Source organism: Halyomorpha halys, unplaced genomic scaffold, assembly GCF_000696795.3.
Source record: "Halyomorpha halys isolate HHAL.00 unplaced genomic scaffold, Hhal_1.1 Scaffold111.1, whole genome shotgun sequence".
Classification (NCBI taxonomy): Eukaryota; Metazoa; Arthropoda; class Insecta; order Hemiptera; family Pentatomidae; genus Halyomorpha; species Halyomorpha halys.
In genome coordinates, this window is record NW_027109684.1 from 2,013,733 (window position 1) to 2,025,796 (window position 12,064).

The 12,064-nt window shown below is 27.9% G+C and overlaps 1 long non-coding RNA gene across 3 annotated transcripts in view; it reads right to left on the reverse strand.

The window, feature by feature from the left end:
• The window catches only part of LOC106677896 (uncharacterized), a 66,491-nt gene extending 56,913 nt beyond the window's left edge, over positions 1-9,578 (reverse strand). Inside the window, exons 1-2 of one of the 3 annotated variants that reach the window (XR_001342658.3) lie at positions 9,468-9,578; positions 7,651-7,768 (exon numbers count right to left, since the gene is read on the reverse strand). This is a non-coding gene — a long non-coding RNA (uncharacterized lncRNA). Of the gene's footprint in view, positions 1-7,650; positions 7,769-9,378 lie in introns of all 3 variants that reach the window. The other 2 variants (XR_001342657.3, XR_010843562.1) reach the window with 2 other exon arrangements.
• Positions 9,579-12,064: the final 2,486 nt, after the last annotated feature.

A 12,064-nucleotide genomic window follows, 5' to 3' on the forward strand; every position in this document is an offset into this window, starting at 1 on the left:
TCTTTTTTATACACGCAAAATACTTAAATGTATACACTTATACATCGGATAGTATTGTATTCACGCAACAATATACTTGATGAGATAATAGCTCAAATCTTTGGTAAGTAACGAGTAACCTGAAAAACTGTGTAAATTTAAAAAAATTAAACTTGGAGAAATTGAAGTTTAAAAAGTGATTTTTAGAATAGAAGTTAATTCACCCAATACAGTTTTCCATTTTATCATTTATATTAAATAAGCTGCTAATGTTCCTAATATTTTAAGTCCTTAGCTACTTCATCTACAATATTCAGTTTTATAAAATACTTTCTTAATTATCCAAAACGAACAATGAATTTTACAGACTAGAATTAAGGTTTTCAATAATCGTTTACACACATTGGCATAATATTATTTTACCTTTCAGTTCATTAATCGTTAGTCAAGCATAAAGCAAAGATACGTTTATATTGTTCAACCTCGAAGAAGTGAAATCTATATTGTTGCATACAGCGATGATTAATTTTATTGAAATTATAAATTTAATAATGGGAAAGGCTTATCAGTATTTTAACTGATAATTAAGACCATTGTGGCTGGCTACACATTGGAAACGATATACCACGTTCTTGACCGGATCAATGAACTGGTTTACTTGCTCCACTCCTATCAGCCAGGGGTTATATTTAAATATTATAAATTATATGATAATCAAGTATGAAATAAAGTGCTGGCCTGTTATGTACACGTTATCATAAGATGTTAACGCACGTAAACGTGCTTTCTACAATTGATACTTTGTTATAATCCTCCTATAGCTATCATCTACACGGCCTTCCTCCATAACTTAAGGTCAGATTGACTTTACTATTCGTTTTCATCCACCTGACGTTATTAATTTATTATCAGCCTTGAATACTTTATTTTGTGTTAAAGAAGACCTATCGTTTGTTTTGTATAGTTTATATTAATTATTTTTTTATATTTTCTTTATTGTTTTGTTTGTTATAGAACTTTATTGTTTAATTTTAGTTTACTAATACCACTAACCCAATATATATACCTTATTTATAATATTAATGATTATGTATACATTTTTCCTTTTGTGTAATAATTTAATACATTTACAGAATTTCGTTTTCCTATAATTTTCAATCTTTCAAATTAACGATATCCCGGATGTTCTGATTGATTACTTTATTTAAATTTTTAATAATTAGAGAAACTTCTTTTCATGTTTGAATTGGATACTAAATAATGTTTTTGTTAATATTTCGTTATCACATAATATGTTTGAATATTAAAGAACCGGAAAAATATTTTTATTATATTAATATTTGTAATTATTAAATATTACATATAATATTTTATTACTAGTCAGCCCAGAAAGGAGGTGTATGTATGTATGACTCAAGTAGAGATTAATAATAAATCACTTGAACGATGTGGGTTTTCAGGATTGTGTACATTTGAAAAATATATTTTGGAGGAAGCATTGTGAGCCATATTTTTACAAGATTATGAATTTTTTGAGGAAGCCATAAGGTTGTAAGATTTAAATTTAGGAAGACTTTAAAAAAAAAGTATAGAGAAAAAACACTAATGAGCCAACTAATAATTTTTCTCAATGGAACAATGAAAAAAATATATGAATCATAATATAAGTTAATAAGTTAGTATTGGCCTTACATGGTTAGTACAACAGTTACATTTTTTTAATTTTTTTTTATAACAATTGATTATGGGGGGAGGGTAAAGTCTAGTACAATAGACTCCTCTAACTATTTACAATGTTATAAAAATAAAGAAAAAAATTCAGATGAAATAAATTGACAAAAATAACAATTATTTCTTATGAAGAGATCGCAAAAACAATGACACCTATAGATTTAATAAAATAAATAATTGATTTCTGATGAAAATAAAGTTATTATGTAGAACATTTAATAAAAATTAATTAAAAAATATACATAGTTATGGATTTATTTATCTAAAAAAAACTAGTATTTTTTTTACTTTTCTTTCTCTGGGCTTGATAAGAAATGTGCTAATGTTCATGAACTTTTTGGAAAAGTTCTTCAAGAAGATTAAACTCAGATAATTTTTGATCATCATAATCGAAATGTTTAGATTTTATTTCATATATTCAAAGTTTTATTTAGCGCCCTTCATATAAAAATTATACTTGCTATCTGATAACCTTTCTTTTGGTTTTTAATCATTCATCGATGAATTTTTACGTCATATGTTTTTTTAAAGGCATATTGCAATAAAACAAATTTTAAAAAATGGTAATTATAGGAGGCACAGTAAGGTTTAATCACATTTTGGATTTAATTGAAGCACGTGCTCAAGCCCGAATTTTAGTTTTAATTTTTTTCTTTAGTAACAAAAAAATTAACATTTATTAATAAATGCGAATGAAATACAGAAGCTGATGATGTAATTAAATTCCTATTTGAGATTGCAATTAAAGCGCCATAACGAAGGGTTTAACGGACCTCCACGTGCTAAATTTAGGATCCATTAATAAATAAATTGATCTCTTCTCGAGCAGGTGGGTGTCATGTGTCAGGAGTCTCGTGGCCACTTTTATTCATTCATAATTATTGAGGACCGAAAATAGCATACATCAGTGTGCACAATATTCCATTCATGAAGGCAGCGTCTCCAAAAATAGTGGGTTTTTGATCGATTTACTCAAGGCCTGGGGCTTGAATTATTGTCACCATTTTTCCGTTATTTCAAGTCCATTATTCTTTCAACGCCGGAGATAACCTATAATTTTTAAATTGTCGCCTTAATAATAAATTTCTTGTACGCTGAGGGTTTTCAGTGCCTAGCACTTTGGGGGATTTTTACTTGAAATTAATTATAACTCCCCCTATACTTTATGATAAAAATTTAATATTCTGTACCACCGTTTTAACCACTGCATATATATAATTCCACAGTATAGATCCCTTTCACGGATCTCAGGAGCTATGGGTTCTGACTAAAGATGTGTCAAAAGAAGGGAAATTTCATGGAGAAGTGACGAATTCTAAAGTCTAACAACTTTTTCACAACTCCGACTTTGGAAAATGGTAATTGAAATAGGACCGGTCTTGTTTTTAAGATTTTGTCACGTACATCAAGATTCGGTCGGAAAGCTTTCCCGAAACGTAGCTAGCCCTACATTTAAAAGCCCTAAAATTTACCGTTTACAAGATAATGCACGAATGAGGCACGTATTCTTTTTCATTCTACGGATGGCTTCTTAAGTTGGCATAGATTCTTTCTGGGATAACTTATTAGAGAGATAGGGGAAGCAAAATCTATAATTTCCCATCAATATTGATCAGATTTCCCAAATTATTGAAGGAGTATTCATAAATTAGTTCTTTTCCTAAACCTTTTTTTGAACCTCACTAAATAACGTTTGTGAAGAATTTTGAATATAAAAACGTCTCTGAAGAAAATTTTACAGTTTGAAGTAGAGATTGAAATTTCCCGATTTTTCAGTTTTTAAAATTATTAGGAAGGGGGATATGACATGCCTTCTACCTCCCTCTCCCGTAACGACGTCCCTGAAGGTATATATTATATATTGTTAATGAGGTTCTTATGTTTTTTTAATTTAATTGGTTATTAATGTCGCTTTGTTAGTATGGCTTTATATTCTATGTTTAAAAGTAGACAGAACTACAAACCAAGGATTTGTTGTTTTGCTTTAAATCAGATTGGCAGATTTCTTGTCTTTTATTGCCCACTGACATTCTGTAATGTTTTCTTTTTTAAATTCGCCACCGGTCCGTTTTTCGAGTAAATCAGGAGATTTCCGTATAGATCTACGAGGACTAGGACTAACATGTATGGGTAGACTGAAGGGCCTCTTTAAAAGGCAAGTACAAGAACCCGATAAAAAAAATTTAGTTATTTCATCCCAAATTTTAATTATTTAAAGAAAACTATAATAATTAGTAAAAATTGATGAGTCTGGCAAGTATAGTTAGGGGAACTACCAAATTGTGGCTGTTTAAAAAATTTAATTTTTCATCTTTGAAACTAACTACCTACGTCACTAGAAAACCTAATAGAACATTAATTAAAGTAGAGTAAATTTTCTAAAATATGAGCCCAAGCTGTTTACGCTTAATAGTTCCCAAGGTACAGTTTTTTAAAAAGCAACATTTCATGAAATATATGCAGAAAAATCAGTACTTAGTGAATTTATTGTGGGAAATCTTTATCTCAGGAACCATTAGACGTACAAATGTCTATTAACGCTCAAATTAAAGATAGTTTAATGTGCTATAAAATAGTATGATAGTTATGACGTTTATCTTCATTGGAATATTAGTTTTAATTACTTATTACTCTTAATAAACAAAAACTTGTTTAGCCATTATTTTGGAATTTTCCTGCAAGAATAAAGTGAAAATCTCGATATAAACGAAGCAGCCCCCTCTCTACCGCCTAAGTACATTCAAAATTTTCCAGGCAATCCACCAGTATTACCCCTACACCTGTTGTTCCCAACCTTTTTTCATAGTGCACCCTTCTTGGACCAAAACATTTTGTGGAACCACTTTCAAGCTCAATGCGGAATGGTAGAGAGACATCATAAACAGTCAAGGATGAATATAAGGAGGCATTATCTAATTTTCACAACATTATACATCGATAATGTGAGTACAATGAATCAGAAGAGTTATTGGAATTTTTAAGTCATAGTGTTTGTAAAATCTAGTTCTCAAAATGTGTATTAATAACTTTTAAAAATTCAAGAACCTATTATGCTAAATAAAATGTTAAGATAAATAAAGATCTTCATCATAAAATATTTGAGAGTTGGCGAAAACAGAATTGCAGGTGCACCAAGATCTCGCAACCTTAGACTATCTGCTAGTTTCAGTAACAACCTAGAGCTCTTTCACTGATTGGTCTTTTGGTTAAACTGCTCCTTGTTTCTATTTGACTGTAATGGATTTTTTCTACTTTCTATAGAATTATTTAGCAAGCAATAATATAAGCCTTCAACCTTCACACTTCATCAGTTTTCTTAGCAAGACATTCATAGAATATGCTCATTTTAAGTCCACCATCTACAATAGGTACATTTTATATGAAGACAAGCTGAGTATTATCAACCTAACATACTTTAAAATAACCTTAAGATCATGTTTTATCTTTTTAATACTATGCAATTCTATACTATATACATTATCAACATTAAGATTCAAAATAATTAGAATGAAACATATAATTTATTATTATTTTTACATATTTACCATATCAAACATGTTTATTATGTACAAATATCCTGCATGAGAGTTTAAAAAATATGTTAAAAATTTTGTTGAAGATATACTGCTTATAAGTATATGTATATTATAAAATATACATATTTATTTTATGTATTTTTTTTTTTTTAGGATTTTTGTAATCTGATGTATTATTTTACTTTTATGACATAAAAATAAAATATATTTAATCTTACCGTATTTATTATTCACCCTCAAGGTATTTAGGTTAATTTTATCCTACTATTGTTAGCTTCTATTTCGTCCTGTTACTCTGTTAATTAAACAATTCTAATTTTGTTTCTATGTTAACATAGTATTTTTTTAATATGTCCACATTATCTAGATATCATATATAAAATTAACATTTTTATAGTTAACAGAGTAACAAGATTAAATTGAAGCTAATAGTAGTAAAGATAGAATAAATTATAGATATGGTGTATAATTTCAAATATGAAGCAGGATAAGAGATACACTGCTAGATTAGGGAAATAATGGTTTTTATGGAAAAATACTAAAATATAAACTCTGTTTACTATATAAAATCAAAATAATACATTAAACCACAGGAATCCTTTAAAAAACTAAAATCACAATTCTATGGCAACAAAATATTAGAAAAGGAACTCTAAAAAAAATTTTAGATAAAATACAATTTCCAAAAAGATGATTGATATATGACTCACACATTTAAGAAAAAATAATTATAAATTATTTTGCATATCTCAATGCACTGAAATGTAATTGTTAATGTATTTATATATTAATAAAAATGATATATAATTACTTATGATTTTGAAGTGTGTTAGGTTGACAATGTAATAACTTTTTAAATAGAGGACTAGAGGATGGATAGGTCGTCTGAAATTAGAAAATAAAGGAGTGTGAAGTTAAAAGGGTAAAGATAGTCCTGAAATATTATGACATAGTATGACATATAATAAATGAATTCCCTTATCAATGTTATATTAAGGGGTTTGAAACGTTTTCTCACTTTGACCTTTTTTGAATCTTTAGAGGGATTCCCATTTTTTTATCTAGAGATCTCATAAGAATACTTCTAACAAAACGTAAGTATTGCAGTCTGTAGAAGGCAAAGGTTTCAGATTTACATCAAATATCCTCAGCCTTTTGTCTGTTCTCAAGACACTGAAAGTAGGTGGAATCTTCCAGTAATTTCATCTTCTTCAGATATTTTAACTGACAGTGGCCTCCTCGTGGGGACTTGTTGTTAGACCTCAACATATTTTTATCAGGTTTGACAAAGTGATTGAAAGTTTGGATTGTTTCCTACACGGTTCAATGCCCAGTATATTTCCTTCTTTGTTTTCCAAGATTCAATTAATTTTATTATTAAACTAATAAACATACACAGTGTGGTTTAGGGCCAATGAACATTGTTTCTAAGTCCTCCATTAGTAATTCGTTAGCTATCTCTCTCATTTCTAGTCAAGAATTGCCTCGATAGAGCAATTAGCCACCCTTAATTACCCTAATGTGGACTCTGGGACATGAAAGATCGGAGTAGCCTTAGAAACATTAATATTCAAACTATTAACTACATAAATATAAGAAGATGGTCAGGGTTGCGGTCAAAAAAAAGAACAAATAATTTAAAACTATTTTAATGTCTGACGTTTTGCCCCACTTTGCAGGGCTTCATTAGGGCTAAAAAGATACATAAAAAAAGAAGACTGAGAATATTACAACAATAAGATAATAAAGCTAGGATAAATATTATGTAAAAATAAAGTAATTTCTTATCACTTTATTTAGTAAAGTAGTAGTAAATATTCACTAATATTTATCCTAGCTTTATTATCTTATTGTTGTAATATTCTCAGTCTTCTTTTTTTTTTTTTGTATACTTTTAGCCCTCATGAAGTCCTGCAAAGTGGGGCGAAACGTCGGACATTAAAATAGTTTTAAACTATATATTCTTTTTTTGACCGCAACCCTGACCATCTTCTTATATTTAAATCTTTACGGTCAACTATATATACATATATATTAACTACATAATATTTTCTATTATTCATAACGATGATAGGACTGAATTAACAAATTAATTTACTTATTTGCATTAAAAAAAAGTCTTTTAATATTAATTTTAAATAGATAAATGCCAGGCCATTAGTACACCAATGCTACTTTTAAAAATTAAATCAAAGTATCATACTGATAAAATATGGCCATCTGCTAATTTATATTAGAATAGACTTATGATATGAAAAATCAGCTACTGGAATGGCTTACCACACCAAGTATATGTCGTAACCTGAATTTCTTCATAGTTGAAGAATAATTGTAGTAAATAGATATTTTAAAGTTAATTATTTGAAAAGTTAAAAATAAATACATATCTAGCAGCACTACCTACCGGAGTCCAAGAAAACTCGCTATGGATGTATATGAAGGGTGAATATTTCTAAGCTATGGCTTTCCTCCCATAAAGCAAATTCCTGTAGGCAAATCTTCTGCAGATTGTGGTTATTTTCCTGAGATGATGATATAATTATTATAGCTTACCCAAAGTGTTATCTCATCTATATGTAACCTCTTGATTTTGATTTATTTTTAATCTTCTTAAATATTTTGTGGTTTGTATGAAAAGCAAGAAGAATGAAAATTGTTTCAAAGAGCAATAAATAAACTAAAATCATTAGTTTGTTTATTGCAGTTTTAATTATATTTGGTTAAAATGAAATAAGTAAATTGATGTAGGGACACCAGTTATGTCAACTGGTAAGTTGATTAGTTTTATTAAATGGCAGGAAACTAAGATGCTACTACTAACTACAAATTGTCTTCTTTATTATTTATAAAAATTGATAAATCTGTTACCAACAGTAATAATGATATCAATTAGAAAAGAAGGAAATGAATTTACTTGTTTATTATAGTTTTTTTTTCTGGTGGCTTCATATAATTTGTGTACTTGGGTTCTGTAGTATGTTTATTCGAATTGTAAAATGAATATTTGTGTTGCCACAGAATAAGCAATTGATTAAGTAAGTAAGTCATTTAGAAATTGATGAAGAATGGATTAGTTTTAAATTAGGTGACAAAAATAATTTTTTTTATTTCTAATGGAGTACTTTTCCATATTTTGCAATCTTTCCTTGTATCAGTTGAGCAGTGATTTAAAAATATATATCAATCTTCCTTTAGTTCAGATGAAGATGAAGTACACCACATTATTTTTACAATCGATGGGGTAAAGATTAAATTATGTGACTTACTTAGTTAATACACTAACACAAAAATTACTTTTATACAACATAAAAGTTAATTGCAGAAGCATTAAATGGCTTTAATTGAAACAATCTGTATCAACGACCAAATTTATATTGATTTCTTAGTGAATATATTTATATATTTTTATTAAATATATAAAAAATTAAAACAAAATAACTTATGTTACAAATTTAAATATACTCATCTTTTTTTTTTTTAATTATCAATGTTTCTAATTATTACTTAAATATCATCAACTTAGAAGCAAAACACTTCAAGCACAGCAGTGGCTAGAAACAATGTATGTATAAATGCATTGTTTTTGGATTTGTTTTGAAAAACTCACAAAAAATATTTCTTTAACTCTACGAAATATGATTTATAATTCAATGAAAGAAGCTAACAACAACTGTGTAAGTAATCAGGAAATAACAAATCACATCTAAAGGATTACATATTATATCTTATAAATATATTACCAGTAATAAATTAATTACAATCATATTTAAAAATATATAAGAAGATGGTCAGGGTTGCGGTCAAAAGAGAAACAAACATAGTTTACAACTATTTATTTTCCGACGTTTCGCCCCACTGTGCAGGGCTTCCTCAGGGCTGTTCAAAGGTAAAAGTTGAACAGTAAATTGAAAAGCAGTAAACAGTAAGTTGAAAAGCTGTTCAATCTTTACCTTTGAACAGCGCTGAGGAAGCCCTGCACAGAGGGGCGAAACGTCGGAAAATAAATAGTTGTAAACTATGTTTGTTTCTCTTTTGACCGCGACTCTGACCATCTTCATATATATATATCAATTTTTACAGTCAACTATATATTTAAAAATAAATTTTGCAAAATAAGAATGAGATTACTTACCTTTCTTCCAGCCATTACCTAAAGTTTTAAATACTTTTTATGAGCATTATTGAACAATTATAAGTATAAGTTATTAAATTCGAACTAACCCTCACAAATCTGACACTTTTACTATCGATGGATTGTAAATGATATATTTGTCTGAAATAACATGATGGAGCTTGAGGGGTACGAAGGCCTACTTCAATAGTTGAACTTGATAATCATCTGTAAAAAATATGTTGTGAAATTAAATTTAATGAAATTGTCTAGTTCATTTATAAAAAAAAAATATGTTTACAAAATATATTGTTAATTATTTGTAGATAAATAGAACAATAAATATTTCTTTTTTAAATTCTAAATATATTAAGTTTTGGAACAAAATATTAATTAGTAAGAAATAATAGCACATAAGATAGGAGTATATGATTAATATCAATGCATCAAAACTGTTTCATCAAGTGAAATTAAAAAATAAATAGTAAAAAAAACTTTTAATCATTCTTCATAATAACTTATATTTAATTATACTTAATTTTGTATACCTCCTCTAAGAGGGAATGAGCTGGCAAAAAATTACTGAAATTATTAAAATATTGTGAATAGGATATTTACATTATCAAGATTTCGAATACACAAAGTTTAGAAGACAATAGTATCAATTATACTCCACAAACCTACGGTTTTTAAAAATCTAAAAAGTATTCATTTAAGCAGTGCAGAAGGTAAAAAGTACAGTCCTGTAAAAAGCTACTAGTTGTCCTACCAACGTAATGCCTGAAACAACAGAAATACATATTAGAAAAGTAATATATACATATACATATAATGTAAAAATAATTTAATAAAAAATAAAAGATGAAAATAAAAAAAAAATCCTGCAAAACTAACACTGCATTGTTCAATTCCAAACAAACTTTTATATATTTTCTAATTTAATACAAACTGACTGTACTAGCAGAGGAGAGGAAAGCGCGGAACTCGGCCCAATTAGGCCACATTACTCTGTAACTTAATTTTCTGCTGGCTCAGAGTCTTATTCTGCTTTGTACTGTTCGGTTCAGGTATGTTGCTGTTGATTTGTTTTCTAAATGATTAAAAGGTGCTATTTTGTGTTTTCTAAAGTAATTGCTTTTAGTTTTCTCCGCTATCGTTCGGGATTAGTTATTTCGAAATATAAGAATTTTACAGACGAATTTCAAGAAAGAAGAATCAGCCATCTTTGAAATCGTAAGTTGTTCGAAGACAAAATTTTATATTAAAACCAATTTTCTTGTATTCATATATTTGAAATGATCAATTTTATCTGCATGCAATTTGCACTTTTTTTTTTAAATAATTCAAAGTTCTTGAATTATAAATCGATAGAGTTTCGATATCTATAGCTTCAACATAACGTAAATGGCTTCCTATAAATATATTTATCGGTTGAATGTAAATTAACCTCTTTATCAGCGATGTTAATTACATTTCGCTGGTTTGCTTGAATAGTGGCACATATAACAAAAAAAAGATTGATTTCATTTAGAATAGTAGACTGTGGTTACTTTATTTAATGAGGTCGTACAATGGGTATTAACTCTAGTCAGCGGTACAGTCTATGAAATACCTGGAACTCAAAATTAAAAAAAAACTTTTTTTTTGCCAAATCTACCACTATCCAAGCAAATCATAAAAATTAAATGCCCAGATTTTATGATGAGTAAATGAATAAGGTACACTGCTGGTCGAATTTTAGGACCATTAGTTTCGTTATGTAAGAACTGCTCTTAGATATATTTTCTCATTTCCAATATGATCTATAGCATTACGTTATAATAATATATTATTTATTTTTGTCTGTATTTCTTGTTTATATATTTAGAAAGTTTTCAGTATGTACATTAATCGTTCATATATTAAGTGTTTTTTCCATTCTGTTAAGCATTGTCAAATATTTTATAACTATAATTTTATATAAAAAGCTTTTGGCACGAAAATTATGAAAAATTAGTTAACATACAACATACTACAACGTTAAAATAAAAAGAATGTTCCGGACAAGGCTAAAATCAACCTCAACAGTTGTGTCAGTGAATTCCACCTTACTGGTTATAGTATAATTTTATTTTGTAACTCTAATTTTTTACTATTTTTATGTGTTTATAATATGTCATTTGAAAAACTATAGTAGTTTCGTTTTATTTATTCAAAAATTTCTTAAAGTTTATAAAATAAAATGAGGTTATCTACAATTTCCGTTTTTTAAGTTTTGTCCATATCAAATATGCTGCATGCCATATATGCCGAAATTAACGTGAAAACTATATCTAGCTTCAGATAAATACACATTTATTTATTGGAAAGTTGATATTTATAAAGCATGACAAAACACTCACCCCTAATCTTACTTATAATTATTTAAATATTTACTTTTCTTTTAATTTTTTTTTTTTTTATTGTTGTTTATTTCGTTTATTCAATGACACAGGACATTTTATTATTTGAAAATAGCACAAGAGCCAAGAAGAAAAAAAGTCAGTTATTTCACCCCAATTTTTATTACTTTAATGAAAATTATGTATAATTACTAGTCAAAACTGATGAGTCTAGCAAGTATACTCGGTAAGTAGTATACTATAAGGTAATGGGAATAAAAATGGCGGCTGTTCCAAAACCTTAAAAAACATTAATTTTTCATTAGGGAGCTCTATATCTTAAAAAC